The following is a 22,124-nucleotide window of genomic DNA, read 5'->3' on the forward strand; positions in this document are numbered from 1 at the left end:
TATGCAGATTACATCATGAGAAACGCTGGGCTGGAAGAAGCACAAGCTGGAATCAAGATTGCTGGGAGAAATATCAATAACCTCAGATATGCAGATGACACCACCCTTATGGCAGAAAGTGAAGAAGAATTAAAGAGCCTCTTGATGAAAGGGAAAGAGGAGAGTGAAAAAGTTGGCTTAAAGCTCAACATTCAGAAAACTAAGATCATGGTATCCGGTCCCATCACTTCATGGCAAATAGATGGGAAACAGTGGAAATAGTGGCTGACTTTATTTTTCTGGGCTCCAAAATCACTGCAGATGGTGACTGCAGCCATGAAATTAAAAGACGCTTACTCCTTGGAAGGAAAGTTATGACCAACATAGACAGCATATAAAAAAGCAGAGACATTACTTTGTCAACAAAGGTCCATCTAGTCAAGGCTATGGTTTTTCCAGTGGTTGTGTATGGATGTGAGTGTTGGACTATAAAGAAAGCTGAACGCCAAAGAACTGATGCCTTTGAACTGTGGTATTGGAGAAGACTCTTGAGAGTCCCTTGGACTGCAAAGAGATCCAACCAGTCCATTCTAAAGGAGATCAGCCCTGGGTGTTCTTTGGAAGTGAAAAGTGAAAGTGAAGTTGCTCAGTCATGTCCGACTCTTTGCGACCCCATGGACTGTAGCCTACCATGCTCCTCCCTCCATAGGATTCTCCAGGAAAGAGTACTGGAGTGGATTTCCATTTCCTTCTCCAGGGGATCTTCCTGACCCAGGGATCGAACCTGGGTCTCTCGAGTTCCAGGCAGACGCTTTAACCTCTGAGCCACCAGAGAAGTCCTTTGGAAGGAATAATGCTAAAGCTGAAATTCCAGTACTTTGGCCACCTGATGCAAAGAGCTGACTCATTTGAAAATACCCTGATGCTGGGAAAGATTGAGGGCAGGAGGAGAAGGGGACGACAGAGGATGAGATGGCTGGATGGCATCACTGACTCGATGAATGTGAGTCTGAGTGAACTCCAGGAGATGGTGATGAACAGGGAGGCCTGGCCTGCTGCGGTTCATGTGGTCACAAAGAGTCAGACACAACTGAGTGACTGAACTGAACTGAACCAGTTGATAGAAAATAAAATTTTACTTTTGTTTGAGTATGTGTGCAAACAACAAAAAAAGGCTTACTTTATTACTATCTATAGAAGCAAGCGAAAAATTACCCTACTGTTAAAGGGGGTAGATAGGAACATGAAGAAACAAAGCCACACTTGACCTTTGGTGTAGCTAGAACAGAGCTCCAGGTTTAGGCAGTCTGCCTGCCAGCCACACCCACTTGGGCATCTAATGGGATCCTGACGTCCATCTGTGTCTCGCCTGCACTCCTGATGTTTTCCTCCTTTAACCTGCTTTCCCTGCAGACTTTCCATTGCCGGAAACGGAAACTTCATTTTCTGGCTGCTCAGGCTGAACACTTTGGAGTTACGTTTGACTCTCCTTTTTCTTTCATGCTAAATCCATGGGAAGATTTGAGCAGCTTTTTAAAAAATATATATCCTGTATCTGGCCACTTATCACCACCTCCATTCTTCTCAGTCTAGTCCAAGCCATCACCAGTCCCCTTCTGATCTATGAACAAGCTCCTACTCATCTCCTCCTTCCCAGTCTTGTCCTCTTAGGGACATTTCTCCACAAGGCAGTTGAAGGAATTTTTTTTAACATATATTTTTTTAAATAATGTATGAAAAAAGTGAAAGTGTTTTTCCCCTCAGTCCTATCTGACTCTTTGTGACCCCGTGGACTGTGGCCTGCCAGGCTCCTCTGTCCAAGGGATTCTCCAGGCAAGAATCCTGGAGTGGGTTGCCATTTCCTCCTCCAGGGAATCTCTTGACACAGGAATTGAACTGTTGCCTCCTGCACTGCAGGCAGATTCTTTACCATCGGAGCCAACAGAGAAAATAATGTATACCTAGACATAATTTAAAGAGTCAGTTTCAAAAGTTTGTTACTTAAACAGTAGTCCCTTTCACCCGCCCTCCCAATTACTGCTTCCCAGAGGCAGGCAGCCAGCCTTTGTCTGATTTTAATATTGGCCGCATTTCATTCAGTCACTAATGCCTGTGATTATATGATGCTATAAAGGCTGCCAGTTACACTGTGTCACACCATGGGTTGAGACATAGCCTCATTATGGACATGTTGAAATGCAAAAAAGTTGTCTCAGAATTGAAGAAATATGGTACTTTCATTTCTTTGAATAATTTGGGGATATATAAATATATTTTATTTCTTCTAAAATTGCTCAGTTAGGTCCAACTCTTTGAGACCCCATGGACTATACAGTTCATGGAATTCTCCAGGCCAGAATACTGGAGTGGGTAGCCTTTTTCCTTCTTCAGGGATCTTCCAAACCCAGGCATCGAACCCAGGTCTCCTGCATTGCAGGCAGATTCTTTACCAGCTGAGCCATAAGGGAAGCCCAAGAATACAGGAGTGGGTAGCCTATCCTTTCTCCAGCAGATCTTCCCAACTCAGGAATTGAACTGGGGTCTGCTGCATTGCAGTTGGATTCTTTACCAACTGAGCAATTACGGAAGCCCCATATAAATATATATATTTTATATATATATATAGCTTCCAGGTGGTGCTGCTGCTGCTGCAGCTAAGTTGCTTCAGTCGTGTCCGACTCTGTGTGACCCCATAGACGGCAGCCCACCAGGCTCCCCCGTCCCTGGGATTCTCCAGGCAAGAACACTGGAGTGGGTTGCCATTTCCTTCTCCAATGCATAAAAGTGAAAAGTGAAAGTGAAGTTGCTCAGTCATGTCCGACTCTAGCGACCCCATGGACTGCAGCCTACCAGGCTTCTCCATCCATGGGATTTTCCAGGCAAGAGTACTGGAGTGGGGTGCCATTGCCTTCTCCCCAGGTGGTGCTAGTGGTAAAAAATCCCCCTGCCAATGCAGGAGACGCAAGAGGCTCAGGTTTGATCCCTAGGTAGGGAAGATTCCCTGGAAGAGAATGGCTACCCACTCCAGTATTCTTACCTGGAAAATTCCATGGTCAGAGGAGCCTGGTGGGCTACAGTCCATGGGGTTACAAAGTGTCAGACATGACTGAATGACTGAGCAGCAGCAGCATGATTATCTATATTCCTAATTCTTGGGTTTAGCCATTAAGCACTGACTTCCCACTATGGAAGGTGAAGGTCTATTATGCTTTTATAGCCTCTCCCCTACTGTCGTATCCCTCATCCACAGTAAGACATCATTTGATTATCCCATATCTTCATAGTATGACTATATAAACATTTTCATAGCTGGATCATATAATACTCTTTAATTATCTTGTCTTTTCCTCCCCATTCCTTTCTGTTTGCCACTGGAGTTTTTAATCATCTTTTTAAAACTTTCAGTTATTTATTTAATTTTTTAAAGTCACTCAGTCATGTCCGGCTCTTTGCGACCCCATAGCCCATGGAATTCTCCAGGCCAGAATACTGGAGTGGGTAGCTTTTCCTTTCTGCAGGGGATCTTCCTAACCCAGGGATCGAACCCAGGTCTCCCGCATTACAGGCAGATTCTTTACCAGCTGAGCCACAAGGGAAGCTGAAGACTGGAGTGGGTTGCCTATCCCTTCTCTATGGGATTTTCCCACCCAAGCAATCACAATGGGGTCTCCTGCATTTCAGGCGGATTCTTTACCAACTGAGCTATTATATTTACTTATATTTCTGTGTAATTATGCTCAAGCTCACTCTCCTGTGTATAAATTTTAGGCACTCAGGTCTTCATCCTAGAGTCTTCTGAGTTCTCTAGCCAGGTTGCAGAGTTGTGAGCTTGGCATTTCTTTTCACCATCTCTCTGGTATTCTTGTTCCCTATGTCAACAGGCTCCTGTTCCTTGGATTTTGTAATCTTTCTTGTTTTGCTCCTTTGTATGGAACATCTATTGTATTACTTTTCTGAGTAAGTTTTAAAGTAATGTTTTGAAACCTTGCATGTCTAAAAATAATTTTATTCTACTCCTGCGTTTAATTGCCTGGGTACGAAATTTCAAGCTAGAAAGAATTTCTCCCAGTCTGGATAAAGTATTGCTTCATTTCCCCCAGTATAGTCCAGGATCGTTGTGTGAAACCTGTCTTCTCCCCTTTCTGAAAATGCTCCTTTCTTTGTGCCCAGGGTTCTGAAACTTCATAATGATTTTGGTAACTTATTGAATTATTTAACTGAAAATTTCATTCCCTCCTCCCCAATATTCTCTTCTCTCTATTTTAAAACTTTCATTATTTGAATATTGACCTTGTGGATGGTTGTCTTTTTTAACCTATATATTTTTTTTTCTATTTTTATTTTTCACCTTTGTCTACATTCCTCTATTTTCTATAATTTTTAGTTATTTTCTAGGAGATTTGCAACCACCTCACTGAGTTTTTTTTCCTTCATCTCCAGTATAGATTTGTTTATTTCTTAGAATTATTTTATTTTCCAAATTTTTCTTTAAACAGTTAAGTATCCATTTCTTCTCTCCTCTCTCTGAAGACATCAAAGAACTTTGATCTTTTCTTTTTGTGAAGTTTTGTTTCTTCTAAGTTACTGTTCGTTGGTGTTGTCTCCTGACCTTAAGATGAGCAGCTATCCTCAAACACCTGTCAGTCCCGGATGCCTGTTTATATTTAAGAGTTGTTGTTTGGTCACCCAGTCATGTTTGACTCTTTGCAACCCTGTGTACTGCAGCATGCCAGACTTCCCTGCCCCTCACCATCTCCCAAAGTTTGCCCGAGTTCATATCTTTTGCATCAGTGATGCCATCCAGCCATTTCATCCTCTGTTGTCCCCTTCTCCTTCTGCCCTCAATCTTCCCCAGCATCAGGGTCTTTTCCAGTGATTCAGCTGTTCTGTTCACATCAGGTGACCAAAATACTGGAGTTTCAGCTGTAGCATCAGTCCTTCCAATGATTATTCAAGGTTGATTTCCTTTAAGATTTACTGGTTTTATCTCCTTGCTGTCCAAGGGACTCTCAGGAGTCTTCTCCAGCACCACAGTTCGAATGCATCAATTCTTTGGTGCTCTGCCTTCTTTACGGTCCAGCTATCCAAACCATATGTGACCACTGGGAAGACCATAGTCTTGACTATATGCACCTTTGTCAGCAGAGTAATGTCTCTGCTTTTCAACACACTGTCTAGCTTTGTCATACTTTCCTGCCAAGAAGCAATCGTCTTCTGATTTCATGGCTGTAGTCACTATCTGCAGTGATTTTAGAGCTCAAGAAGAGGAAACTTCTTCCACATTTTCACTACTTCCACATTTCCCCCTTCTGTTTGCCATGAAATAATGGGACTGGATGCCATGATCTTAGTTTTTTCAGTATTTAGTTTTAAGCCAGCTTTTTCACTCTCCTTCACCCTCATCAAGAGATTCTTTAGTTCCTCTTCACTTTCTGCCATTAAAGTGGTATCTGCATGTCTGAGATTGTTGATATTTCTCCCATCTATCTTGATTCCAGCTTGTAACTTATCCACTCCAGCATTTCTGATGATGTGTTCAGTGTATAGGTTAAATAAACAGAGTGACAACAGACAGACCTGTCATACTCCTTTCTCAGTCCTACACAAATCAGTTGTTCCATACAGGGTTCTAACTGTTGCTTCTTGACCCACATACAGGTTTCTCAGGAGACAGGTAAGATGGTCTGGTGTTCCCATCCCTTTAAGAGCTTTCCATAGTTTCTTATGATCCACACAGCCAAAGGCTTTAGTGTAGTCAAACAGGAATAGATGTTTTTCTGGAATTCCCTTGCTTTCTCTATGATCTAGAGAATGTCAGCAATTTGATCTCTGGTTCCTCTACCTGTTTTAAACCCAGCATGGATGTCTGGTAGTTCTTAGTTCACTTAATGCTGAAGCCTAGCATGCACGATTTTAAGCATGACCTTACTAGCATGGGAAATGAGTGCAATTGTCCTGTGGTTTGAACATTATTAACATTATCCTTCTGGCGAAGGGTTGAGGATTGACCTTTTCCAGTCCTGTGGACACTGCTGGGTCTTCCAGATTTGCTGACGTATTGAGTGCAACACTTGGATGGCATTATCTATTAGGGTTTTGAATACCTCTACTGGAATTCCGTTGCATCCACCAGCTTTATTGACAGCAGTGTTTCCTAAGGCCCACTTGACTTCACCCTTCATGGATCACTGCCTTGTCATAGTGAAGGGGCTTGCATGACTCAATGAAGCTATGAGCCATGTCGGGCCACCGAAAATGGTTGGGTCATAGTGGAGAGTTCTGACAAAATGTGATTCACTGGAGGAGGGAATGGCCAACCACCCCAGTATTCTTGCTGTGAGAACCCCATGAACTGGCTGCCCAGCCGATGTAGTGCTCCTATTTTCCTATCTCATCGTGGAGAGTTGCTGCCGACTGGGCGCTCGTGTTTGGGTTGTCAGGACAAGTTCCGAATACGTGAGCCCGGAGCAGCTGGCTGGCTTTGATAAGTACAAGTACAGTGCTGCGGATACCAGTCCACTCTCTCTGTATGTCATGCACCCATTTCGGAACACTGTAGTACAGGTACTTCCTACTTGGCTGGCTCCAGATCCGATAAGCTTCTCTGGCCTTCTGCTGGTCGTGTTCAATTTCCTACTTATGGCATACTCTGATCCTGACTTTTATGCTTCAGCACCAGGTCACAAGCATGTACCCGACTGGGTCTGGATTGTAGTGGGCATCCTCAACTCCATGGCCTGCACTCTAGATGGTGTGGATGGAAACCAAACCCGCAGAACCAGTTCCAGCACCGCGCTGGGGGAGCTTTTTGACCAGGCCTGGGGAGTTGGTCATGTGTTTACTTTGTTGTCACCGTGTATTCCATTTTTGGATGAGGATCATCTGGTTCCAGTGTTTTTGTTCTTTATCTCCTGCTATGGGTAGTTTTGTTCTCTTTCATCCTGTCTCACTGGGGAAAGTATAACACAGGGATTCTTTTCCTGCCATGGGGACATAACATTGGCCCGGTGACTATTGCTTTTGTCTACATAGTGACTGCGGCCGTGGGAGCTGAGGCCTGGTATGAACCTTTCCTGTTTAATTTCTTACATAGAGACCTATTCACTGCCATGATCATTGGTTGTGCACTGTGTGTGACTCTTCCAATGAGTTTGTTCAATTTTTTAAGACGCTATAAAAATAACACGTTGAAACACAGTTCAGTCTATGAAGCTGTGGTTCCATTCTTTTCTCCATGTTTGCCATTCATTTTGCCTACAGCATGGATCCTCCTGTCACCTTCAGCTATTTTAGAGTTACACCCTAGAGTGTTCTCCTTAATGGTTGGAACAGCCTTTGCCAACAGCACATGTCAGCTGATTGTCAGATGAGCAGTACCCGGTGCCCAACTTTGAATTGATTGCTGCTTCCTCTTTTTGTGATTGTCATGGTGGTGAATGTAGGAGTAACCCCTTACGTTGAGAGCACTCTCCTGTTTGCCTTGACGGCTGCTTTCACTCTGGCCCACGTCCACTATGGAGTACGAGTGGTAAAGCAGCTGAGCAACCATTTTCACATTTACCCCTTCTCACTGAGAAAACCAAACTCTGATTGACTGGGAGTGGAAGAAAACAATATTGGCCTGCAATCTGCAGAAAGAAGTACTGTAAATAAGACGCTTGTAAATATTCATCCATCACCGCTGAGCTAAACTGATCTGCTTAACAGACATGGGAACGTAGTGTGTGTGGTACTTGGACAGCAGGAATGATACATATCTGAACTTGTGGGATATTGGACCTAGTAACTCCCAGCTTACTTTTTTTTTTTTTAATAAAACCATGTGTTGTTTTGGTTAAATGTAATAGCCCAGCAAAATGTTCCTTGTAGTTTAGGAGTCCATTATGCTTTGGTTCATACAGAGTTAAAAATGCTTGGATTTTATTTTTCAAACCCTCATATGTGTTTAGGAACACTGATAACATTCAGAGGACCCAAGTCTCTGAGAAGGCAATGGCAACCCACTCCAGTACTCTTGCCTGGAAAATCCCACGGACGGAGGAGCCTGGTGGGCTGCAGTCCACGGGGTCGCTAAGAGTCGGACACGACTGAGCAACTACACTTTCACTTATATAAGTATTAGACACCAAAAAACTCTTCTGGAAGCTGTGCACTGGCTGTCACTCTAACGTGATTTGGGCGAGCCACTTTGTTAACAAACATTAGCCACTTTGATAACAAATATTAACATCTAACATTAGTGTCTTTAGATCTTTTCTCTTGGGATAATAATATTCCTCAGAGAACAGTATTCTAATAGTTGCTTTTCTAACGTCTGTCACCTTCCTGCCAGAAATCTGGAGCAGCGTAAGGAAAGATGTTGAGGGTCTCCACATTCAGTAGGTAAATTTCTCTCAGTCTCTCTAGTCTCAGTATGTACCCATGCTCTTAAGTAATTCTCTGCCTCTTTATCCTGTTTTATTTTCCTTCTGGTGCCCTTCACTGCATGACTCATGATATATTCATTTGTTTGTTTATTCTTTGTCTTCTCCAAGTAGAATGTAAGGCCAGTGCCTCTTTTTGTTCATTACTGAATACCAAATATCTGACAACAAAATGTATGTAGGAGGTGCTCAATGAAAATTCATGTAATGAGATAGGTTAAATCATTTGAAATTTCTGCTATTCAGCTATTTTTGACCTTCAAAATGCAACTTCATATAGTTCAAATGAAATTAAAGAGCATCCTCATGGCTAAGAGTTCTTAGTGATTGGGAAGTGATTATAGGATATATTGAATATCTTTTATATAGTATATTGTATGAAAGTAATTAATAAATAGTAAGTGAGGAAACTCAAGCCCAGAAAAGTTAAATGACTTGCTCAAGACCAGGGTGTATTAGGCAGCGTGGAACCAAGACCAGAATCTTATATGTACCAGGCACCGTTGGAGGCTCTGGGGGCACACTACTGACTGAAGCAGACATGGTCTCTGCTGGGTGTTTCTGGGAGTGAGAGAGGCAAATGCCAAGCACACAAGCATACGAGGATATTGACTGGAATTGTTCTCAGTATCTTGCGGTTTCAGCCCCAAGCAATGGGCCATGTGAGCCCTCAAACTAAGGAGAGCAATGTGGAGCTGTCACATGCCCCTCCAGGGCCAAACTGGTCCTTCAGCTCTCACCCTGACAGCCGCAACCAGCCTGGACACTCAGAATGCAGAAGACAGGGGGACAGCCCCGGATCACGGTATAGTTCTCAGAATCAAAAGCACTGTGGCTTTATCTGTACTGTCTCTGTATTCAGACTGGGGATATGGTAAGGAGTGCCTATCCTGAATGCTTCTACAACTTGGTGCAATTATGACTCCAGAGAGATTTAATGTGGTGAAATTATGAGTGTATATGAATCCTAAATGTTTAAGCAAAATGACAGAATAAAGTACATATCATTCCTATTTCTCCCAGAGAAGATCAAGAGAAATCTTGAGGTGCTGAGTTAAAGATTCCCCTGTTCATGACTTAAATCAAGTAGGAGGGCTCTCCAATCATCTGGGCCTGAAAGAAGCAAGGTTGATGTCCATCACACTTCCAGTTCTTGGTATCTGTGTGCATGTTGAAAGGAAATGAAAGACATTCAGTGAGCAGATGGCAGTCTGCATCAGGGCCTACCGAGTACACCTGTGTGTCGCGGGCCACAGTTACAATGGAAACAGCTGTTGACCTGGGCCAGCGTGTGTTAGTTTTCCATTAGCTCACCTTGTTCGCCAGGCCATTTGTAGCTCAGAGCTAAGTAAATGGAGTCATATTGCCATGACTGGCTTATTTCCATAGGTCGTTATGTAGAAAAACTGATAAAGCATGATTGCTTCAGAGGGGGGGGAAAAACCTGCTCAGAGATGCTGGCAGAGTTTCCAGGAAGGTCATCATTAACAAGGCTATTCAATAACCTCCCTGCCACCTGGAGGTTCTTCACTGATCCCATGGCAGCCAGTTGGGGGTGGGCGGGGAAGTCCGCTTGGATTGCTGTCAAATGTCAATGACGTATGGGCCGGAAGCTTAGCATATCCATGTCTATGTTATTTTTCGATGGCGCACTTCCTCCTCTCTCTCCCTTCCTTTTCCCTTCCTTCTTTCAGGAACATTCTTGCCAGTGATATGGGAATGAAGTGTTTTATAAGGTGAATGGACTCTCAAGGGGTGAAACAGCACTTTTCTTCACTTATCTTACAATAGGAATCTCTGTGTCTCTTTTACCTGTTGAAATATACTTTCCAGGAAGGAAGGAACCATTCTGAGTATCGGATCCTCATTGCCTGCCATAGCGTCTGACATAGTAGGTGCTCAATAATGCCCACTGGCTGGAAGCATGGATCAACTGTGTACGAACACCGGAAGGAATCTGGGCCGTGAGCCTAGATGGCCAACCTACGGAAGTCTTTAAATAGCACACTAGACATATAGCCATGGGCTGAAAATGGAATAAAAAATAAAGACAAGCAGGAAAAACCTCTAAACACAACAGGATTTGTAACCAATATAGAGGTAAATGGCACTTGAAAATCTAATACTTAGGAAGTAATTTGTTATTTGGCTGCTTTTGTTATCACTGATAGAAATTCCCTAGCTCACTTTCTGGTTTTCCTTCTAATAAATTGACTTTGATTAAGATTCTTTTCTTGAAATTTATATTTATTAATTACAGATACTCTGCCAGGATGTATCTTTGTTTTGTCCTGTAAATTACAGGAAGCCGATTCTATCACTATTTTTGAGATAAAGAAATTGAGGCTCGTAAATAGAATGGCTAAGATTTGAACCCAGGCTTGCTTGACTGCTATATCTCACTGTCTATTAAATATCAGAAGGCCCCTTTAGTGCTCCCTAGATATACCTCATCCTCTTGAATTCTACGTAGAATAGAATTTCCTGAGAGCTTTGTTCTTCAGTCTTGCATTTGTTTCTTTGGCTCATGAATTTGATGACCCTGAAGTTGCACCCATGACCTTTAGAATTTGACCCGACCTGGGGTAGAGTTGGCTTTTCTAGCCAGTGTGTACTGTGGTAGCTCTCTTCAGAAGCCATGAGAAAATAGCACTTAGGGAAGATTAACTCCACTTGCTCAAAGACACACCAGGGAGCGTGGCATTGGTCACAAAGGTGGATATCATGGACTTGGGTAGAAGATGAACCAGTCAGATGCCAAGGTGAAGGGTAAACTGGGAGGTCCTATTTCCAGATTTAAATGTTGCTCTTGTCTCTACAAAAGCAACATACCCTGCTGGGGGTTCCTTCACGCCATCCTGGCTGAAGTCTGCCATCTCTCTGCCTTTCCTTGGGCTGTTCTTGGGAGCCACTCTCTCATTTCTTCTCTCTTCTGTGGTCTTTCTTCCTTTCTTCATGGATGCCTGCCCTGGACCCTGTCAGTGCACACTGAAGAGAGCACCTTCGTTGTCTTAGAAGATTAGCTCCTAGATGTCTTTTCATCAATTTATACTCTAGCCCAAAAAAACAGAGCTTCGCTGACTTCCTGACAGCCTCTCTGCCCAGCGTTTGGAACAGGCATGGAGCCGCACCACCATTTCTGAAAGGCAGGGTTGTTTTCTGTTCCTCACATCACTGACACCTTGCTTTCAGCCTGTCCTCTCTTTGTTCTTCCTGGTCAGGCTCCCAAGCTGAACTGCAGCAGTTCTTTTCTCAGGGGCTTTGGAATTTCTTTGGTGCAGACGTTGTTTGCGAATAAGGACATACAGCCCCTCTCTTTTGAGTCGGTCCTCCATTTTCTTTGCTTTCTTCCTATGAGAGCATCAGTAGCATCTGCTTGAATGCAGGCAGGCCTATCTTTCCACTGTGATACTTGCTCTTCATTTGACAGGCAGGACTGTCTTAAGGCAGAGCTGAACACTCTGACAGCTGATAATGTTAGACGCCTTTTAAAATTTTGTTCCTTAAAGAGCATTGGATGACAGTGATGATGACCTATGGAAAGCAATTAAGGCTTCAGGATCATTTCTACCTGTGAGCTGGGAATGAGATGGCAGGGATCACCAAGGCACTCTTCATGATGAGTAATAGCTTCTCTGGGTAAGGTAGCTTCTGTAACAGTGAGGTTTTTTTTTTTCTGTTAAAATAGGTAGATAAATGCACTTGAACTCTCAGATGCTGGTAGATCAACTTAATCTTCTCTATTTTGCCAAAATATTCTACAGAGAGTGTAGCCACTTCCCCCTCCCCGACCCCCCAGCCAGGAACACCAAGTTTTCCTCTCTTACTAAGGTGTAGGGCTTTCAGAAAATTGCTTATTATCCCAGAAGATTTACAGCCCTGTAGAAACTTCCCTAGGGAATAAAAGCAGCTACTGCTTTGAAGACTTGTGAATAGCTTCACATCTAAGAGTGGAACTGTAGTGTTCAAAGGCACAGCATGAGCAGTTTTGTCATTGGTGAGGCTGGTTTTTCTGGATATGGAGCATGTGATTTCCTGTTGGTAGAACCTGAGTTGTTGGAGAAATGGAAAGTCTTGTCATTCTTTGAGTCACCGGCAGAAGCACCTTGACAAATTATTGACCTATTTTAGTGGTGGGAAGAAACATGATTGAGATTTCTCAGTCTACCAGGATTCCAAAAATCTTTGGGCTTCCCTGGTGGCTCAGACAGTAAAGAATCTGCCTGCAATGCAGGAGACCAGGGTTTGATCCCTGGGTTGGGAAGATCCCCTGGGGTGGGGGCATGGCAACCCACTCCAGTGTTCTTGCGTGGAGAATCCCATGGACAGGGGATAGCCTTGTATGCTATCTTAAACTGATTGTTTTTGCTGAAAAGAGTTGACATTTTGCCTATTATGAATGTGGGCAGTAGGACTTGCAGTTGTTCATTTAGCGTATGAAGTTGATATAAAACGTGTAAAAACATTAAGATTGGGTACCTTGTGTAGAGAACCTCTTTTGCACCACTGAAAATTGGATAATTGCCAACTATTTAGATATACTTGGTGGAGAACAGCTGTTTCCATGGCATTGAAGCAATGTCTGCCTGAACCATATGTTTTCCAATACAAATACAAGGTGTTTGTTTTTTGTTTTTTTTTTAATTCAGAATGTTCTCATTCTTTATTGGAGTTCTGCTATTATGACAAATTAAAAGACAGCAGGAAATGTTTAGGACCACATAACACAGATCCATTTCCATAAAACAGGTCAGTCCTTTAGAAAAGGACATTCCAGAAAAAATCCATTCTATGCCCATAGTAAGTTTCAGAATAGATTAAACACTTTGGACATAGAGAAGGTGTAATAGAAAGCAATGTGGACTGAAATAATTTGATTTCCATTCTCCAGGCTCAGGTTGAAAGAGGTGGGAATGCTAGACGATGAGAATACCATCCTGAGCCTTCTTTGTGACTCAGCATATTATCAACTTCAATCTGAATAATTATGTGTCTGTGGGTACAGTGGGCACCTATGGCTGTTTAACGTGTTTTGAAAATACTCTTGTTTGTCTTGATCATGTCCCCATTTTTTTTGTTCTACCTGTTGGGATATGATGCAGAAGTCTGCACCAGAATCCCTTGCTGCTTAGGGTACAAAAAGAGCTCATAACCTAGATTTCCTCATTTGGACACACCTGCACCAGGGGCAGCTGAGGAAGGAACAGGGCTGGGATGTGTTCCCACATGGACTTGTCTCCTGGCACGCGTTGCGGCAGGTGGGGTCTTGCTTGTCTGATGCCCAGGCCCAGGTATGCTCAGGGTTGGGCACTGGGGGTGGCAGCAGTGGCATTTTCATTAGGACGCTTCCCCATGGGTGGATAGGGATTGTTCTCAGGCACTTGATGACTCACTGATTCTCCCTGTAAGTCTCCTTATCTGCTTCTCCTTGAGATTCTGGACACAAAACATGGTAACAGAGAAGTCATTTCACTTCAGCAGAAATAGATTAGAAGTGCTTCGGAAAAGGAAGAGTCAAAGTTGTCCATAGCATAGGGAGGTGGGAGGGGAGTTCAGGAAGGGGAACACATGTACACCTGTGGCGGATTCATGTCAATGTATGCCAAAACCAAGACAATATTGTAAAGGAATTAGCCTCCAATTAAAATAAATAAATTTATATTGAAAAAAAGATAATGAGAAAAATAAAAAACCTAGGCAGATTTCATCTGCCTTCAAATTTGAAGGTTCTTTTCTTAATTAAATATGAGATTTTCCCTTTTAACTTTTCCCATAGCTGTACAAGGAAAGGCATTACAGAAAAAGATCTTGAGTATTTTCAGGGCTTGTAAAATAGTATGAAGGAAATAAAAATTATCTAAATTCATCATTTGGGATAATTTGTCATTAGCTTTTTTTTTTATGCTACAGGTTTATTGAGATATAGCTGACTTACAATGTTGTATAAGTTTAAAGTGAATAGCCGATGATCTGATACATGTATGTATTGTGAAATGATTCCCACAATACAGTTAGTTAACATATTCATCACTTCATAGTTATCTTAACATATCCATCACTTCATAGGTATCGTGTGTGTGTGTGTGTGTACAGAGAGAACTTTTAAGATCTACTATCTTAGCAACTTCCACATGTAAAAATACAGTATTGCTAATTGTAGTTGCCATGTTGTATATTAGATCCTCAGAACTTATTCATCTTGTAATTGGAAATTTGTACTATTTGACCGCTTTTATCCATTCCCTGCTGCCGCCCCTGCCTCTACCTTATTTCAGTTAACATAGTGCTCTCAAAGTTCATTCATATTGTCACAGATGGCAGACTTTCCTTTTTTATGGGTGAATAATATTCTTTCATCTATATTATCTATCTATCTCACCTTTTTTCTATTCATCTGTCAGCAGACACTCAGCTAACTTCTTCTTGGTTATTATAAATAATCCTGCAGTGAAAGCAATGAATAATAATTGCTTATTATTGCTAAATAATTCAGCTTATTTAGGCTACACTCATCTGGACAGCCCTGGTTCAAACTGTGGGTTGACTGGATTTGGTTCCGGAATGTGAATCTGCTCCATATACATTTGTTTTGGAAACAGGCTGAAGGGGCTGTAGCTCCCAGGGGTATACTCTTCTCATAGCACTGACACACTGAAAAGCAAGAGCCAAGCCAAACTGTGGGAACAGATTTAAGACCTTGATTGTATCATGTCCACTGATAGACCAAAGCAGATCAAGCTTAGCATCCATAGGCCATGAAAGTACACTGTCCACTGGGGCAGAGAGAGTAGCATGAATACTAATGATCAGCAGTGGCACCAGCGACATCACTAGTCATTATATTCTTCACCATCATGAACTCATGGGTAAGAAAACCCCCTGAATCCCATGACACATAAGACTACCCTTGGTGGAGCACTTTGCTGTGTACCTAATAATCATGGTTGTCTTGAGGAAGAGCATTTGTGAAGTTTGAGTTGCACGTTGAATGAGCTGTTTTGTTTTGTTTTTTGACATATCATCTTTACTTAAAAAAGAGTGGCTGGAAGACAAGCTAGTTATTCTGAATTGGATATTTGGCAGAAATTTATTGATAATGAATAAAGTGAGCCTGCTACTTCATGGCAGACACCACTGGCAGTATTTGTGGCAAATGATACAATTTTAGCTTTCTGGTGAAACTAAAATTTTGGAAAATTTGTATCTACCATCATGAGCTTTGCAACTTCTTAATACTTAAAGACTTTTATGAGATTGTAATCATAATAGCAAATGTGCTTTTAAAAAATATTGTATGATAAAAATGTGTCAACAGTTGAAATGTGTATATGACTCATTGAATCAATATTTTCCAACTAACAGTGCATGGTCTTAGAAAATTATGTGTGGGTGAAAATTCTATTTAAAGTTTAAGATAGACCAATGGATTTTAGTCTTAGAGAGTGCAAAAGGTTTGATTCCGTTTCAGAGTCTACTTGCTTCTACTCTTTGAGAAGCTGCTGGTTGAGTTTTGATGCAGCATCAAAGAAGAATATCCATAAGTATACTGCTTCCTTTCTTCCATTTGCATGTATATTTTTGAGAGACTACATTTTCTGTATATACTTCAACCAAAACATAATTTTGTAGCAGGCAGAATGCTGAAGTAGGTAACAGAATCCAACCTTCTATTAAGACAGTAAAGAGATTTGCAAAAGTATAAACCAATGGCATTCTCACTAACTTTTTGTTTTGGAAATAGTTATTATTTTTTTTAAATATGTCATTTATGCTGGTATACATTCACTTTATTATTGTAATTCTGGAATTAATAGCTTAAACATTTTTTAATTTAAAAAAGTTTCAGTGGATATAACCCACATTAACAAAAGCTCTTTGAGGTCCTTAGTAATATTGAGTGTAAAACAGATTTGGTTCCAAACAAATTTTTAATTGCTACCTGAATAAATCATTCTTGGGGAATTTTGCATTTCAGTTTTATGAGGCTATACCAAGCAAGTTATATAGTCAGCAGTAGATTAGGATGACCTCCCAATTTGGATATGAAACAGGGAATAACAATCAGTATCAGTCACATAAATAATTAAGTCCAAAAGAAAAACAAAGCTTTAAAAAGCCTGACCCTTTGTTCACACGCACTAAAGACCGATGAGCTTGGTTACTGACACGAGATGGTAAATGCCACTCTTGGTCTCTAGGGAGGCTCTTTGCTTTGCCATGTCACATACATGCTTTTTTGATGTCAGATACTGGTCTTCTGTGTGCTTTCCTTGTGTTTAATACCTCCAACATATGGCTTGTTTCTCTGTCTACCTTTTATAATGTCATTTCACTGGGGGCTTTGAGACTAGTATGAGGAATAATCAGAAGACTACAGTTCTGTTTCAAGTGGGTTTCCTTATCAAAAATACATAGCATTATATGACATTCTTAGGACTCAGTGCTTCTGCTGATGGCATATAATACAGAGTTGAATAAAACTATTCAGTTCGACATAGTCAAGTGTATTATTACCTGATATAGAGCATAAAAACAGAAGAGGGAAAGCAGCTGGGTGAAAATAGCCAGAGAAAGGAAAGAAAGATGTTTTCCTGCTGCTTTTCTGATGTCAGCACTTCTTTTTCTGAGCTTTGAATGTATCTCTTCATTTCCTCTCTCCCTGGGACTCTGGCTTCTCAGCTAGAGTTTGATAGAACTTGAAGCGTGCCATCGGTACAGTGAAGTCACCTGTGCTCAAATGTGTCCTCGCCACTTATTAGCTCTGTGACCTTGATCAAGTGACTTAGCCTGTCTGTGTTCCAGTTCCCTTCCTCTAGGATGGAGATAATAATTGAGTCTACATCACTGAATGGAGATTAAGTGAAACAATCCACGTGCCACGCTCAGCATCTTACCTGCTACCAGTGAGTCCTCCGTGGATATCAGCCGCGACTCGTGCCCTCATTGGTGCTTTTATCTCAACTGTACTTTAAATGAGTAGGAAAAGCAAAAGAGCTATATTAGATACTTCAACAAATGCATGTTAAATTAATATATACCAGGCTTTGTGCTAGGGTTAGGAGATACAAGATGAATGAAAACAGTGTCCAGAAGGGCAGATGCCTTGTCCAGGTAGCATATTATTTTATTCCTAGCCTCTATCCAGCTGTCTGACATAGAGTAGATATTTTTAAAATGTGTGCCAAAATCAAATAATCAGCCTATGAGGTAACTATAATTACTCTTACCATTTTGCAGGTAAGCTAAAAGGTAGGAAGATTCATTTATTCCATGTCACCTAGCTGTTGCTGCTGCTGATGCTAAGTCGCTTCAGTCGTGTCTGACTCTGTGCGACCCCAGAGATGGCAGCCCACCAGGCTCCCCTGTCCCTGGGATTCCCCAGGCAAGAACACTGGAGTGGGTTGCCATTTCCTTCTCCAGTGCATGAAAGTGAAAAGTGAAAGTGAAGTCTCTCAGTTGTGTCCGACTCTTCGTGACCCCATGGACTGCAGCCTACCAGGCTCCTCTGTACATAGGATTTTCCAGGCAAGAGTACTGGAGTGGGGTGCCATTGCCTTTTCCCGTCACCTAGCTAGTAAGTGACAGTCAGAACTGAAACCACCTCAGCTTGACTCAGCTTGGAGTTGGTATGCTGCGTCTCTAGGAAGGCAATGCTAACACTGGTTATCATGGTGCTTGAGAGGTATGCATTGGGATCCTTAATTTCTAGTTTCTAAAGAGTGTCATCACCCTGCAGGTAATCCAGCTGTTCCACAAAATATATCCTAAGTATTTACTGAGTATTCACGTTTGTGAATAGGACACTGTACTAATGTTTGCGGACCTATCAGTTGACATGAAAGATGTTAGTGAAACTTACACCCCATCCAGGGGGACAGCCACTAGTTAATTAATTATGTGATTTGCCTTTGTGATGAATTCTGTATGTGAGTGTTTATCAGAAATTCTAACTTAATCTGATTGAGTGGTCAGAAAGTCTATCCCAGTGAAGGGGTTTTTAAATTGAGCTCTGAAGGGTAAATAGAAAATAATTAACTAGACAATAAATTGAGAACCTTTCTGGCAGAATAGTAGGTACCCAACAAGGACTTGGGACACTGCTGTAAAAGGAAGAAGGCCAGGGGTGAGAAAGGCAGTAAGATGCATGAAGCTGTAGAGACAGGATAGGGCCAGGTTATCCAGAACTTCAGAACCAGGTTAAGCATTTTGGTCTTCCCCTAACTTCAGTAGGATTTATAGAAAAGTGTGTTGTGACAAGATACACAGTTTAGAAAAATCACAGTCTGAAAGGACTCACAGGCGAACGCTGTTGAAAGATGTCAATGTAGACCAGGATAATGAACTGGAGGTGGAGAAAAGTGGGTAGATTTGAAAGCTATACCCATGGGATAGACTTTATAGACTCAGTAACATAGATCAGGTAGATGAGCAGGAGGCCAATCCTATTTTGTGGGACCTGAAGCTTATGGAACTGGGAAGCTCCTCCAGAAATTGATTTTCTATAAAAAGGGAGGTCCACAGACCTTGCATGCAGAACTCAATGAGGTAGAGATGATTAAGGGAAGGGGCTTCCTTTCCTGCAGCTCGTTTTATTGAGGGACAACCCTTTCCCCAGAATCTTTTGCAGCATTTCTCTCAAGCGTAGGAGGTTGGATAGAAAAATAGATGATCCATTTCAATTTTAAGACTCTCTGACTGTGGCAGGTAGAAAACAATTTAGGCAGGCACGTTATCTGTGAGACAAAAAGGCAATCCACACCCATGCTCCGGTAGCAAAATACAATTATTTAACAAGATACTTTTGAAAGAATAATGTATGCTTGGACAACAGAGATAAACTGAGTGGTACTCAACAAACTGGGACAATGACCAGTCTGTCTATTATGGACATGAGTGACTGGGTGGGTACCTTCTTTTCTCTTCTCAGTTGTCGCCCCTCATGAAGATGAGTTCCAGCTCTTCCTGGGATCACTGTGGGTGGACTCTGACTCATCCCCTCGTTGGTAATGGTTGGCACCTGTTTTCTGTCAGCTAATGTGTGCTGCAGCATTTTGTACTGAGGCAAGGAGGAGGCACGAGCTGTACACGCTCAGAAATAATCAGGGATGTGGTGGTTGTAAGCCTTACTTGTGGTAGAACCCAGAATCATGCTGGGAAAGTATTAACTGGAGATGGTTTGCTGGAAGATCACGTCTCCCCACATGAGCTGAGAGAATACTAATCCTGGAAGATGGTCCAGGAAACAGGGGTTATGTCTGGAGAAATGAATATCCCTCTGGAAGAGTGAGGATCCAAAGCATTGTTTTGAGAGGACTTCTGAGAACTCCTATACAGTAAAGGAATAAAAAAAACCTCACTGTTCATTCACTTTTTCACTACTGCACTTGACCAGGGAGTCCCTTTTTAAGATACCTACCCACACACCACAAATTAAGAATATACTTTGGGGGATAAAAAGATACATTAACATCAAGACAGGAAGGGCAAGGAGTGGGGAGAAAAATAAAATGGCCCACCATAGTAGAAAATGCCTAGAGTTTATGCCCAGCCTAGCGACATCCTGGTTTTCAATATGTTTTGGTAGCCCTTGGGCTGGACTACACATAAATTTATGTGGAGCTGATTCTTGATCCAAAGGATGCCTGAGCTAGTGGGTTGGTCTCTTGGTCCTTTAAGAAAAGGGCTTTGGTTCATTTCAAAATAGGTCAAAGTGATTATTGAGAAGGACAACTGCCTCTCTCATTTTTCAATATATTGAGATTTGAAATTTGAGTAAAGAAGCAGCATAAAACTATCTAGTTGTTCCTGGAAGTGTAAGATTGTCTATTAAGGTATCAGTTTGAAAAATTTGGAGCTACAACTGAAAAGTCAAAGAGGATGACATAGTGAAGAGTCAGGGTCAGATAGACTAGTTTTAAAATTCTGGCTTGGCTCTGTGATCTTGGGCCAGTGACCTCACCTCTCTGAATCTCATTTTCAGTATCTGTAAAAACATTTCCCTTGTAGCATAATGCAAGCATTAGAAATAATACCTCCATTCTCATGAATTATCTCATTATTGACAAAATATAGAACCCATATGCTTAATATGCAGTAAATGTTCACTTAATAAAAAGCTATTTCTATTCATTCTAATGGCAGAAAAGAACTGATAGTATAGGACACACAGTATCCATTTGATTCCCATGCTATAAATATTTTCTAAGATGTATGTCCTCTTTTTGTCTTGCTAATGTAAGGCAATAGCCTGAAATTTCTGCCAGGTTAAAAACCTCATTTCTGCTGCTTGTTATCTATGTGACCTTGAGCAAATCACAGCACCTCTCTCTGCCTCAATTCTCTAATCTAAAAATAGGGACATGTATTATTTATCTCCTATTTCTTTTGCAATTCCTGGGTGCCTTCAGCTGAGCAATGCACTGTGCTGCTGATACAATAAAGGACTTGTTGTTTTTAACATCAACATTTCTCAATATTTTATAAAATGCTTGCATTTGAAAATTCCCAACTCATTTCACACACAAAAAATGATTGGCCATGAGACAAATTTAGCCCACGATTTCCTTTTTTCTTCATCTCCTTTCTCTTCAGTTGTCACCTCTAGCTTTCCTTGGCTTTGAGTAGCTGTTCTTTGACACTCCCTTCTCATTGTGGTCCAGTCTTCGTTGGCTACAATTAAATGGTTTCCAATGTGACCCTAGGAGAAATTTCCCACTGGAATGACAATTCTCAAGGCACCATCACTTTGACCAGCAATAATTTATGGTATTTCCATCTTCTTTATCGATTCTAATTTTTTTTCCTTCCTTAAATTTGTAGACAAGAACTACAAATTCACATCTACTTGACTCTCTTTTCACAGCACCACAATAATAATACGAGCAGTAGTTTCACTAATAATAAAAACTAACATTTATTGAAAATTTATTAGGCATAGGAACCATACTAAATAATTTACCTGCCTTATCTTATTTAATCTTATGAGCGGTAGACTTCATTGTCATAAATGAAGAAGCAGAACTCAGAAAGGTGAAGTAACCTTCTCAAGGGCACACAGCTGGAATATGGTAGAGTCAGAATTCACATTCACTTGTGGCTGATGGAAGAGCCTACACCGTTAGCCACTTTGTGTTGCTGTTGCATTTTCAGACTTTTTTTTTTTTGCCCTTTTTAAAAGCCTCTTGATGAAAATGAAAGAGGAGAGTGAAAAAGTTGGCTTAAAGCTCAACATTCAGAAAACGAAGATCATGGCATCCGGTCCCATCACTTCATGGGAAATAGATGGGGAAACAGTGGAAACAGTGTCAGACTTTATTTTTCTGGGCTCCAAAATCACTGCAGATGGTGACTGCAGCCATGAAATTAAAAGATGCTGACTCCTTGGAAGGAAAGATATGACCAACCTAGATAGTATATTCAAAAGCAGAGACATTACTTTGCCAACAAAGGTCCGTCTAGTCAAGGCTATGGTTTTTCCTGTGGTCATGTATGGATGTGAGACTTGGACTGTGAAGAAAGCTGAGCACCGAAGAATTGATGCTTTTGAACTGTGGTGTTGGAGAAGACTCTTGAGAGTCCCTTGGACTGCAAGGAGATCCAAGCAGTCCATTCTAAAGGAGATCAGCCCTGGATGTTCTTTGGAAGGCATGATGCTAAAGCTGAAACTCCAGTACTTTGGCCACCTCATGCAAAGAGTTGACTCATTGGAAAAGACCCTGATGC

General features: G+C 41.6%; 1 pseudogene; it reads left to right on the top strand.

Moving 5' to 3' along the window:
- Positions 1 to 6,330: 6,330 nt before the first annotated feature.
- On the top strand, positions 6,331 to 8,016 carry LOC104982577 (annotated as a pseudogene).
- Positions 8,017 to 22,124: the final 14,108 nt, after the last annotated feature.

This window comes from Bison bison, unplaced genomic scaffold, assembly GCF_000754665.1.
Source record: "Bison bison bison isolate TAMUID 2011002044 unplaced genomic scaffold, Bison_UMD1.0 scf7180017864533, whole genome shotgun sequence".
Classification (NCBI taxonomy): Eukaryota; Metazoa; Chordata; class Mammalia; order Artiodactyla; family Bovidae; genus Bison; species Bison bison.